The sequence below is a fragment of the Eretmochelys imbricata genome, chromosome 2 (genome assembly GCF_965152235.1).
Source record: "Eretmochelys imbricata isolate rEreImb1 chromosome 2, rEreImb1.hap1, whole genome shotgun sequence".
Classification (NCBI taxonomy): Eukaryota; Metazoa; Chordata; order Testudines; family Cheloniidae; genus Eretmochelys; species Eretmochelys imbricata.
In genome coordinates this window covers 134,436,433-134,449,799 of record NC_135573.1, presented here as the reverse complement: position 1 = coordinate 134,449,799, position 13,367 = coordinate 134,436,433, and the positions used below count along the sequence as shown (strand labels likewise).

The 13,367-nt window shown below is 45.3% G+C and overlaps 1 long non-coding RNA gene across 1 annotated transcript in view; it reads left to right on the top strand.

Annotated features, from left to right (window-relative positions):
* LOC144261335 (uncharacterized) overlaps positions 1–13,165 on the top strand; it is a 40,480-nt gene extending 27,315 nt beyond the window's left edge. The window contains exon 3 of the long non-coding RNA XR_013345229.1: positions 11,823–13,165. This is a non-coding gene — a long non-coding RNA (uncharacterized LOC144261335). The remainder of the gene's footprint in view (positions 1–11,822) is intronic.
* The last annotated feature ends 202 nt before the right edge of the window (positions 13,166–13,367 follow it).

The window sequence follows — 13,367 nt, the reverse complement described above, 5'->3', positions numbered from 1 at the left end:
TTGGAAAATCCTGTGCACCACCTCTGGGTGTAGTGACCACTCGTGCTGGGAGGAAAAGTCTCGGCTCAGGTGATCCACCTGCGATTTCTGGGCACCCGGTAAGTGGTGGGCTTCCATGCAAATATCGTGAGCAATGCAGAAGTCCCACAGCCTGAGGGCTTCCTGGCAGAGGGCTGAGGAATGGGCCCCATCCTGCCTGTTGATGTAGAACATCGAGGCCGTGTTGTCCGTGATAACCCTGACCACTCTGCCCTCCAGGTGCGAGTGGAAGGCCGCGCATGCCAGACAGACCACCCTGACCACCTTGACGTTTATATGCAGGGCAAGGTCCTGTGTGGACCACAGACCTTGGGTCTGAACGTTCCCCACATAGGCTCCCCACCCCAGATCTGACGCATTGGACACCAGCTCCACGGATGGGGGCCGGCCTCTGAACGGGACCCCGTGGAGCATGTTCCCCGGGGAGGACCACCATCGCAGAGAGGCAATCACCGGTTTGGGAACAGTGAGGAATTTGTCCATCCTGTCTCTGGACTGGGAGAACACTGAGGCCAACTAGAGCTGGAGGGGGCTGGATCTCCCCTGGAGGGCTTGGTGATTTGCCACCCTCAGCTGGAAACTCAAGGACGAATAAACCTTTCTACCAAATAGATTCAGTCTCCTTAAGTCTTTATTCTTAGGAGTAGGGGCTGGTTGGCCTTGCCTCTCCCTGTGGTTGACCGATTCGACCACTAGGGAGTTGGGGGCAGGGTGGGTGTACAGATATTCATGCCCCTTGGCAGGCACGAAGTACTTCTGTTCTGCCCTCTTAGAAATGGGGGAACAAGGAAGCCGGGGTTTGTCACAAAGTGTTCGAGATCTTTGCCACCCTTTCATGGAGTGGGAGAGCAACTCTGCCCAGCACCGAAGCCGAGAGGACGTTGAAGATTGAGTCCAAGGGTTCCTCCACCTCCTCGGCTTGAAGGTTGAGGTTTGATGCCACCCTTTTTCAACAGTTCCTGGTGGGCTTTAGAGTCCTCCTGCAGGACAGGCAGAGGAGGGGAGGATGAGGATGGGGGTGTGGTACTCTGCGTACCCACCAGTGCCGTAGGTCCCACCACTTAGTCCCACTCCGGGTGCGGAACTGGGGACGACCACTCCACCAACTCCTTCCTGGGAGGTTGAGAAAGGGAGGCCAACGGTCTTTTCGAGGCTCTGGCCACCGAGCGAGCCACTACAGTGGGCTACTTTGGGGCCACGTAGCCCGTTGGTACCATGGTGCCAGCCAAGGAGCCCAGTGCCACAGCACCTGCTGTGGCTTCTCTGGAGCAGGTTGTTCAGTCTGACTAGGCTGGCCCATCGACTGTTGACTGCGAAGGGAGGCCGGGCTGTCATACGATCTGCTGCTATCCCTGGACTGGGACGAGTGCTGGTGTTGGGAATGGTGCCGACCACGAGACTGTGATACTGCGTGGAGGAGCAGGAGTACCTCCAGTAGCAGCTGCTCTGCGACCGGCTCCAACGGGTGGATCCGTGATGGAGAGGTGCCGGTGATGGACGCCTGGGGCTGTGGGAGCGGTGCCACAGTGGGGACCTCGAGCGAGTCGAAGAATGGGAACGGTGTTGATGCCCATACCGCGAAGGGCTATGGTAGCCTCTCAGAGACAAGGACCTCTGGTGCCTCCGGTCCCTTGAGGTGGAGCGGTGCCTGGAACCCCTGCCAGTCGGTACCCAGCCAGACAACCTGGTGGGGGTCGACAGGGACTGGCGTGAACTGCGCACAAGGCAGTCGCTGAGCGGGGAACGGCGTTGGGAATCTTCCCTAGACCGTGAATGGTACCGTCCAGGCGGTGACCGGTATCTGACAGCTTGCCTCTGGACCGGGGAGCCAACAGTGGCTGTGCCCGTAGTACCAGCAGAGACGTAACATCCCGGGCTGCTTGCAGGGCGTGGAGGGCACCCCAGATGTCCAGGGAGGTCAGCTCAGAGTGGGCCGGGCTACTCCGCTCAACTTGAGTTGGAGGCCGATGGGGACCGCGAACTGCCCAATGTGGGTCTAGTCTATTCACTGGTCTTGCTCCGGTATCTCAGCAGAGAAAACTTCTTAGCCTTTTTGGAGTGTCCCGTGGACGGGGAGTGGTGCCGGCTGGTGGAAGACACCGAAGGGTCGATGTGCACCAACGCCGTGGTACTCGGTGCTGACTCGGAGTGGCACAACGGTGTCGAGGTCAAGGCTGACTCCATCAAAATGGTTGGGAGCCGAATGTCCCACTCCTTCTTGGTCTGAGGCTTGAAGGATCTGCAAATCTTGCAGCGATTGCTGAAATGGGTTTCCCCGAGACAGCGTAAACAGTCCATGTGCCGATCACTCACAGGCATCGGCCACTTGCAAATGTTGCATGACTTAAAGTCCGGGGCATGAGGTATGCCCTGACCCGGGTGCTCTAAACTAACTCTAAACTAAATTACTTCTAACAACAGGTACTACTAATGAACTGAGTCCAAGAGGGAAGCTACCGCCAAGCTGGAGCAGAGCAGTTCCAACGCACCTTCACTGGCGGCAAGAAGGAACTGAGGGTGGGGGGAGCATGCAGCGCCCTTATACCACACCATTGCGGTGCCACTCCAGGAGTCGCTAGGGGCGCTTCCCTACAGATACTGCTAGGGGAAAAACTTCCAGCACCGGTGCATGTGGCAAGCACGCACACCTATTGTGGAATGGACATGAGCAATCACTCAAAGAAGAATCACAATAATATTCAGGTTACTCCCAGTCCCAAAGGACCAGTGACTTTTACCCCCAGTCATTTTTACTGATCTCAAACAAAGGACAACACCTGTAACCAATCCTATAATAAACTAACTAAATATTTATTAACTAAGAAGAGAAATGAGTTATTTACAAGGTTGAAACATGAAACGCACACACACAACTGAGTTACAGTCTTAAAAGCTTCTATTGTCTTTTTAACTCTATAATAAGAAGCTCTATTTGTCTTTTAGGGCTAACCCTGCCTAACAACATGGAGGTTTCTTGTTTTTGTTTAGGAATATTTGCCCCTAAAAGTCCAGACAGCATAAAGAGACCTAATTTCTCCTTGTCAGGGATTTTTATCCCCTTCTCCCTAAAGTCCAAACTGATAGAACAAATCTCGGTGTCTGACTTCTCTTCATATAACTGAACTGGGGAGGGCGGTCAACAAAATCTTTGTCCTTTTGATGGCACATAGTGGCTCATTTGGTTTCAAAAGCCCTCTCATCTGCAGGATCAGCCCTTTACATTACATTACATTAATTCTTCTATGCTTCTGTTCTTGTTTGGTGAGTTACACAGTTATAGAGGTTTACAATGCAAATACTGAATATAACTATATGCCATGCTATATAGATATAAGTATGATTGACACATGCAGCATTATACAAGCATTTAATAAAGTCTAAACACATTCTTATAACACTAATATCTGTTTTAACTATACCAACTCACAGGTAAGCCAGACTGGTTTCCAGTTATGCATTTGTCATTGTTCAGTGGGGCCCTGGGCCTTGGCATGAGCTGGCACTTTTTTTGCCAGGGTGACAATTGTTATCAGTATTTGCTGTATTTGGCTCAGCTTAGTTTTGCCTTTTTTTTAAAAAAAAAAAAAAAACAAAAAACTTATGGGCTATATCTCTGTTCTCTTGTATATTACAAAAGTGCTAATCGATTATCTAAAGTTCTCCAGGATGGATTCTGTCTGTTCTATATTATCAAAAGTAAAAATGGATAATATTGTATACAGAAAAAAAATGAACATATTCAGGAATAGTTTGAAGTTCTTGTAGTAATATTGTGAATGTATATATCTTTCATCCAAGGATCTCAAACTCTTTACAGACATTCATGCGTTAAGCTTCACAACATGTCTGAACCATTTGTTTGAGACTCCCACCCACATAAACTATATATGGGATGATTGTCTGGACTGCCTTTTTCCTCCTGTTAGTGTCTCATTCTCCCTTGGCTCTAGCCTCTCGTTCCTTCTTTCTTTCCTTCGTATAGCTGCACTATGCCTGCTCCTCATGGTTCCTATTTTCTCCCTTTTGAAGTCCATGATGCAGATCCTTGTTTATGGCTGAGGAGCCCCTATGCAGTTCACAAATGAGGAGTATGGTGCAAAGGTGGCTTATGTGGTCCTCTGATTCTGAAAATTCTCTGTTATAACTCAGGGCAGTTCTGACTTAAAACAGCCATGTATGCCTAAAATTCTATACAGTGGATGTCAATAGCAACAGTGTAAACCACCTACACAGAGATGAGACCAAACACAATCCCTGTCTGGACAGAAGTTTGAATCCAGAGCTGAACTTTACTCTTTGTCCCCCATCTCTGCAATGTACTGAAACAAAATCCTGGTGCTCTCGAAAGGTTTGGGTCTTATCTTTGCTGCAAAGGCCTATCTCTAATTATGTGGAATCTTTGGGTCTTTGAAATACCACCACTGAAATAAAGGGGGCTGTGTATTGTCAGAATAGCTTGATAAATATAAAGAGGTATGTTCTGGTGTATATAAATTCCTCTTCATTGTTCAGCTGAGTTCTTCTTTGAGTGGCTCTGCATATTCCCACTTACCGTTGCAACCTAAATGGGGAACCTATTCCAGTTAGTGCCTGTTAGAAGGTGGTGCACATGCATTCCATCCCTCCTCTCAGTATTCATAAATGGTCTGAGGGTGAGGCTATATAAGGAGGCATTGTGCCCTGTACCACTTCAGTTCTTCCAACCGCAAGCGCCAGATGAAAGTGAACCACTCTGATTCTTCAGATCTGGGGTTTTCTCCCTCCTTAAGTGCCTTTTTAGGATGGTCTGTTGTTAGTTTTAGTGTCAGTATAAGTTAGTGTGTTAATAGTTTGTGTTATTTAAGTTAGATTTTAGTTTGGTTCCATGGATAGTGGACAAGAAGAAACTGAGCTTCAAGAGGTGTGAGTCCTGTCCAGTGGTCTTCATGATGATGGATGACCACATGATGTTTCTGAAGTTCCTTGGGAAAGTTCACTCTTTTTCAGGGTGGTCCATCTACCAGATCTTCACACTCAACACATGTAAGGAAAGGGAGATAGGTTGCAGGCGCTCCTACTTGAGGAAGCTCTTGCTGTTACACCTTCTGATAATGGGAGATCTTGAGATCTGAAGGCTAAGAGACCTATATCAGCTCTGACTGCATCGTCAGGTAAGGGTAAAGTGCCAAAGAAGTTCCAGGGATTTGTGTCTTTATTGGTTCTGACTGATGTTCCACATTCGGGTTCCAGTTCATCGAATCTTCCTATTAAGGCTGCTAAAGTGTAGGAGGCAACGTCTTTCCAGACCGCAGATAGGGAGCCTATGCCAAGACCATCAGTTTCAATTGTGCTGGTTTCTAAGAAGATAACCAAGAAGATTGCTACTGTTGGCAGTGCCAGATCCCATGGGTCAGATTTAACAGATGCTTCTGATTTGGATTAGTCTTCCACGGTTCTGATTCTGAGACTCAAGTCAGTTCCACTTTCTACTTTATGATCCCATTTAAGTCTCAGTCCAGATCCAGTGATGCCTAAGTTTGTAAGTTCAGCACTGTTGTTTTACAAATCCTGGTGGCGATGTCATATCTGAAGAGGACTATGAGGGTAGTAGCAGATCTGATGTGACATCTGATTGTTCTTCAGATCCAAGTGAGAAATTGTTGGGGGGATAGAAGGAAAGAATTGGATGGTTAAATTTAAGGCCTAAATCCATTACTCCTGAAAAGAGGGTATGATAAGTCTTTCTCTGCAGTCATCTCCACCTCTATCTCCGAAGACTCCTACAGGATCACCGCGCAGACCTTTCTCACTTTTCATGTCTCTTCATCCGCCAGTGTTATCTCCATTAAGATCTACTGCAGAATGGCTCCACAGTTGTATGAGGATCAAGAAGGACTCAAAAGACCTGAGCTCCCACACCCCCAGTTTAAGCCACTCAGGGCTGGTGGTCCTCAGTCTTGTGGGCAATTTGCCTCCACATACTATGGGTATGTTCCCTGATCCTAATTATTGGAGAGAATGTCCATCTTGGGCTTGGTGATCTTACTGGGCTTGCCTCGCAAGTTCTTGAGTCATCCACAGTATGGATGGAGTAGTGATATTCCAGCAGATAAGGGTCTGGGTGTAGAGGAATCTTTGAATCTGATTCTACTGGAGCTGTCTGCACCCCAGACATTGGTACCTGACACACTATCTGAAGAAGAAGAGTTGGCTCCTTTTTTGTAGCACCAGACTTTTGTCCTCATGAAAATGTGAGCATTGTTTCTGTTTCATCTCTGGTCAGAAGATGCTTCACATTTACATGAATTGATGGATTGAATGGCATCTACTTTTAATTTACCTTCAATGGTTATAGAAGAGGCTTCACATCCATTTGATATTGGCTTTAATATTCTTGGGGCTCCATCAAAGAACAGGATGTCTTTATCAATTCTGGGTGGTCTTTTGCAACCTGCTAAAGCAGTTTGGGTTAATCCTACTTCCTGCCAGCCTATTTTAAGAAGGCAGATAAACTGTATCAAATCCCACATGAAGGGACTTAATATTTTCAGACTTTCACCACCCCAAATTCTTTGGCAGTTGCAGTTGTGAGTAATAAACTTAGATCTGGTCAAGCACATTTGACTCCTACAGATAAAGAAGGGAAGGAATTGGATGCCCTTGGAAGAAAGAGGTTTTTCCCCCTTTATCTCTTGGTATTAGAATAGCTAAGTACCAGGTGATAATAGCCCGCTACCAATTTCATCAGTGGGAAAATGGCTACATTTGTGCAAGATTTACTGAACGATCAGAGGAGATTGGCCAATGCTTTCTTGACAGAGGGACAAAATGTGGCAAAACATGCAGTGCTGCTTTTTTGATCTCCAGTTACAAGCAAGTAACCTTCACTTTCTGACTGCTACCTCCCCTGGTTCATGTCATCTTTATGTTGTCAAGGATGATTTACAGCCATGGCTCTCAACCTTTCCAGAGTACTGTACCCCTTTCAGGAGTCTGATTTTTCTTGTGTACCCCCGAGTTTTACCTCACTTAAAAACTACTTGCTTATATAGGCACCTACTCAGTGGGTGCTGCGGGGCTGGAGCACCCACAGGGAAAAGTTAGCAGGTGCTCTGCACCCACCAGCAGCCAAGCTTCCCCTGCCCCCATCCCCTCCTCACCTCCTCCTCCCCTGAGAGTGCCACATTCACCCACCTCCCCCTCCAAGCGCTTCCTGCCCGCCTCCTAATACCTGTTTGGTGGAGCTTAGGACTTTCTGGGAGGGAGGGGGAGGAGTGGGGATGCGGCGTGCTCCAGGGAGGTGGTGGTAAAGAGGCAGGGCAGGGGCGGGGTGGCGCAAGGGGTCAAGCACCCATGGGAGGGGAAGTTGGCGCCTATGCTTGCTTACAAAATCAGACATAAAAAATATAAAAGTGTCACAGCACACTATTACTGAAAAATTGCTTACTTTCTCATTTTTACCATATAATTATAAAAATAAATTAATTGGAATGTAAATATTGTACTGACGTTTGAGTAGAACAGTATAAACAAGTCATTGTATGAAATTTTAGTTTGTACTGACTTCTCTAGTGTTTTTTGTGTAGCCTGTTGTAAAACTATACAAATATCTAGATGAGTTGATGTACCCCCTGGAAGATCTCTGCATACCACTGGGGGTACGCATTTCCCCTGGTTGAGAACCTCTGATTTACAGAACTATCAAGAAATTCCTTGTAATGCTGGCTTGTAAAGCCTGTTCAGCACAAAGGTTGACATTTTTCAAAAATTGTTGTTTAATGTGTGCCTCCTAATTCCATATTAAAACATCTGATTTTTAGCAGGGCTGAGCACTTGCACCTCCCCCTTGTCTTATAAAAAGTGCTGGTATTCAAGATCACTGGTTTTATGACCGCAGTTAGGTTTCAGGTCTTTTAGACAATGGACCACATTCTGCATTTTAAAAGTCATATGGCTTGTTGGTGTTGTGGGTGTTTTGTTTGGCGTGGGTTTTGGTTTGTTTTTGTGCAAATGACATTTCTGAAAAGGCCTCCATTTCTCTCAGCAGCAGTGACTTCAAAGGAGCTGCTTGACAAGGTGGCATTGTTTGGCATTCTGGATTCTCCTGTCACTTTGACAGATGAATGTTCAGCTTGTGTTGACTTGAGTTGTGAGTTTTTGTTTTTATGGCTTCTTACTTGGAAAGTGAGTCCGACCCTGGATTTGCAAATATGGTTGCATGTCTGGAAGTGTAACCATTGTTGCAATGAGGGTTTGAGGCATTAGTCTTACGACATGCTCTCTTCTCCTGCAGAGACCTCACATGCCACTTCTCAAAAGTGGACGTGGCCTCCTGGCACAGACCTCTCCATCTGGGTCTGTCCAGTGCAACAGGTTCCCAGGTTTTAATGTCCACTGTGCATGCTTTGAGGTTGCCTTCAGGCTGTCTTTATTTATAAGGATGGATCAACACTTAGGCTATGTCTACACTGGCAACTGAGGTTCTTAGATATGGTTGTCCCTGTGGGCGCTCCACTACTCTCCTTTCTCCCCCCCCCCCCCCTTCAGAGTTTTCACGCTAAAGACACTGTGGTAGAGAAGGAACGGAGCGGGGGATTGATTGCACAGCGCTATGTAACCACCAGAGGTGGCGCAAGATGGGGACAGCACATGTGCGACCCAGTTAGGCACTGCATTTGAAATTCTCCAATCGCAGGCACAGGGACACAGATTCACCTAAAGTGAAGTATCCATAGGGACAATCATCTTGAAGAACTAGAGTTACTGCACAGGGTGAGTAACCTTTTCCTCTGTTCATTCCCACTGAAGCACCTGGCAGTGCCCACTGTCAAGAGACAGGATACTGGGGTAGATGGAACATGTTCTTATGTAAGATTAATTGGAAAGAATTGTTCATTGGCTACAGTGATTGACTTCAGATCAGACAATCGTAAAGGAAAGAGTGAATCTAGATTCCTTGTCTTCTCAAATATGCAGGCATGATCATCAGACACTTGGTAAAGATTCTCAAAGGTGTGGAGAGGCTGAAGGGGAGCACTCTGTATTGGTAATGAGGTATTTCCTGTGGTCTGGGTAAATTTGCAATATGAAAGTATTTGTCTTAAGGATCCAGTGTTCATTCTGAACTTAAACCAACAGATCAACCTGTTGGGCTATTGAAGATCTTGGATGGGGTGCTATCCCCTATATTTATTTGGAACCAGGAAATAGTAACAGTAGAACCCCTTGTCCTGGAATTCTTTGGATACTTTTTCCACTGCTCCGAGTTGCAGAAGGGAGTCCACTTCCTTCCTGAGCAATAACTCATGAGAGGAGTCCCCCAGTGGGGATGGGGAGAAAAGATAGGAAGGATTTGGGGATTTGGAAATGAGTACCTTGTCTATCATCTCCAGGACCCAATGGTCTGAGGTAATCTGCACCCATCTGTCCCTTAAAAAAAAAAAAGGGAAATGGCTCCCAAATGGGGAGGAGGAATGGATCCTGACCGCACTATCAAACTTGATGGCAGGAGTAAGGTGGCGCATGTGCAACAGAAAAAGCAGCAGCAGAGGGTTCCTCTTCTGAAACCTATGACCCTTCCTTAGAGGTTTGAATGATCTTTACTCACCATAAAAGTAAGAGAACTACTGTCTGCCTCTGGTATGGTTGAGGTTCAGATTGTTTTCTCTGGGGGAGGGGGGGGTGTAGGTTACCAATAGGTCTTCATAGAAATGTAGTACTGGAAGGGACCTTGAGAGGTAAGCTAGTCCATTCTCCTGTGCTGTGGTAGGACCCAGTATACCTGGACCATCCCTGCCAGGCGGTTTTGTTCAAACTGTTCTTAAAACCCTCTCATGATGGGGATTCCACAACTTTAGAAACCTATTTCAGTGCTTAAGTACCCTTTATAGTTAGGAAGTTTTTTCCAATATCTTAACAAGATTTCCCTTGCTACACATTGAGCTCATTACGTCTTGGCCTACCTTCAGTGGTCATGGACAACAATTGATCACTGTCCTATCTTTAATAGTCTTTAATAGTTATCAAATATGTTATCGGGTCCCCTTTCAGTCATCTTTTCTCAAGACTAGACATGCTCAGGATTTTGTAAACTTTCCTCATATATCAAGTTTTCTAAACTTATCATTTTTGTTCTCCTCTGGACATTCTCCAGTTTGTTCACATTTTTCCAAAAGCGTGGCACCAAGAATTGGACACAGTACTCCAGCTGAGGCTGCACCAGTACTGAGCAGAGCAGGACAGCTAATCCTCTGTCTTATATATAAAACTTTTTTGCTAATACACCATATAATGATTAGCGTTTTTTGCAACTGCACTACACAGTTGTCTTATATTCAATTTGTGATCTACTATAACCCCCAGAGCCTTTTCAGCAGTTTTACTACCTATCCAGTTATCTCCATTTTGTAATCGTGCATTTAGTTTTTCCTTCCTAAATGTAGAACTTTGCACTTACGTTTACTGAATTTTATCTTGTTGATTTCAAAATTTATCAAGGTAATTTTCAGTTCTAATCCTGTCCTCCAAGCTGCTTGCAACCTGTCCCAACCTGGTGTCATCCACAGCTTTTATAAGCATACTCTCCATTCTGTTAGCTAAGTCATTAATAAAAACATTGACTAATACTGGACCCAGGACAGTCCCCCTGCAAGATCCCACTAGATATGTCCTCCCAGTTTGACAGTGAACCATTGATAACTACTCTGAGTACAGTTTAACAAGTTGTGTATCCTTCTTATAGAAATTTAATCTAGGTCACAGTTCCCTAGTCTGTTTATGAGAGTCAGTCTGCAGTTGCTGAGAGCGGACTCATTAAGGGCATACCGTTATTATGCAGAGGTCTTGTAGTGACCACTCAGCACTGAGGCCTCAGTGAGCCCTGATGTTTGCCTTAATGTGCCACCTGTGCTAGACCTGCTTGGTGAGATCTGGGTCTCTGGTCACCATGGGATCGCTATTTCTTGCAGCCTCTGTCTTCCGAGAACTGAACTGAAGACACTAGGGAGGCTCTGGCCAACTCTGTGGCTGAGGAGTGGGACTTCAATGCTGGATGAGCTCTGGACTTGGGTGAACTATTGACTTACCTAGTGCTTTGAAAAGTAGCCTGGTCCAGTCATGGAGTTGTCTCTGCCTCCAGTGCTGAGGAAGCCCTCATGGAGCTCTCAGGGAGGAAGAGTTTCAAATGAGACTCTGGTTTGGGGTTCTTTTAGAAAAGGTGCAGCATGTAGAACACTTGTGTGATCTAGGCACTTACCCCAGACAGAGAAGGCACTTTGTGTGTCCATCATTGATCTTGAATCCTGGGGAGTATGACTCCACCATGTTCAAGGGGTGTTGTGGTTGGTGCACAGAGGCAGCACAAGGATTTGAAGACCTCAGTTATCAATCTAAGATTTTATTTTATTGCCAATGGGCTGAAAACAACAACAAATTAGAACTAACAACTGGAAGAATAAAGTTGCACAGTATGTTGAAATGCAGACACTGCCAGTGTTCCATCTTGCAGTCATGGGCAGCAAGAAGGAATGGAAAAGCAGTTGAAGCTGCCCTACCCTTTTTTCCCTCTGCTTTGGATGGCACAACTGTGGCCCAACTGACACTGCTATTCAGAATGATTCCAGTCTCACAGGGTAGGGCACACAAGCACCAGAAGTGGAATACATGTGGACAATCTAACAACCAGACTTCTGATTTTTGTCTTATACCTTACAATGCACCTAAAGTATATGTATATTGCAATTTAATGTTCTTGCTGCCATGTGTTGTTTCTCTCACCCCCATCTCCTTATGTTTTTACGCTACAGGAAATCTCCTTTAGGATATGCTCCTCTTTTGCTCAGGAGGGGAAAAGGAATGGAATGATCAGATATGTGTGAAGAGATCAGCCACTCATAAGCACAGTAAGTTTGCTACATACTGTGCTGTGGATTCTCTGAGAAACTGATGTAAAAAAATCTCAGGGAGTGAGGGTAGCACCTCTGGAAAGCTGTGTAGCACTAAATATAGGACGCTATGAAATCCATGTTAATGAGAACACTGACGAAGTCACAGAATCAAAACAATGACATGGAATTCAGGCTCTGCTTGGCATTAAGCTCACACTGGCAACTGGGCAGGGAGGGCTGCTCTACCTGCAGCTGCAGCCACTGGAGGTAAGAGACCAGAGGGTATGGGGAGAAGGTGCAGGGGGCTAGGGCCATCCAGGAGTGTAGGGGTTAGGGGAGAGAGGCTAGCATCTGGGATTTAAGGGCAGCTTCTGAGAATTCAGTTTCTTTGCTGTGTCAGTTTCATGCCAGGAGTTGCAGTGGAGGTGAGGTGCTCCTCTGGGACATTGGCATCACGGTAAGGGAGAAGCTGACGTTCCCTCAGGGCGCAATGTCATTGAAAGTATTCAGTGCTCAAGGGAGCACAGGTTCATCTTGAAGAACCTCTTCACGCTCCTTTATGTGGTATCAGTGTCTCACACCTCAAAGACACACGTACACCCATAAAACCAGAATGTGTATGTGTGTGGTATGAAGAGACGAATGCCTAAAGGAGCAGAGGTTGTCCTATCTTACATCTTCTTCCCTGTAAGCTCTGTAGACACAAAGAGAAGCTTTAATATAAAAAATCTACTTACAGAGAAGAGGGAATCGTTTTCTGAGAAAAACACTAAAAGGCTAGCCATAAATTACCACAAGGAAGATGTCTAAAATAATGACTGTTTGTCAATTTGTAATTCTACTCAGCAATAAACTGTTGATTTAATAGGTTGAAATTATTTAATCAAATCTGAAATTAATATAAGCATTCCTTCAAAGTACTGAGTTTAATTTAAAATGGCAACAATGTATGTCTGCTGCAAGGATGGATTATTTTATGTTTAGTGCATTTTTAATTTTGTTAATTATTCAAATATGAATTCAGTTAAATTGATACTGTAAGAGACTCTTACTTCTGGGGCCTTCTTGTGTTACTGTTCAGCAATGTCACTTTGGTCATATTACCAAATGCTACTTTAAAAAGTGATTTAAAATGTGTTACCTTTGCCTTGTACTGTATATCTGCAGGATATTTTGTTTGATTTTACAAAAATAAACCCTTCAATTTAGTTTTTCCCATTGCAGTCCAATTCTGAATATTTTTATGCATTTATAGTAAGGCTACTTAATTGTTAATGTATCAAACAATTTTGATTAACAAACCATAAAGATGGAATTTTTTTAATGGAAAAAACAAAATCAGAAAATCCACAATAATAAAATGGATTTCATAGGGCCCTATAAGTAGCTACATATACCTGCTGCAGAGAAAGAGGGGCTACTGTTTGTGGCAAGCTTTTTTTCAAGCCCCTTGCAGCTTGTGAT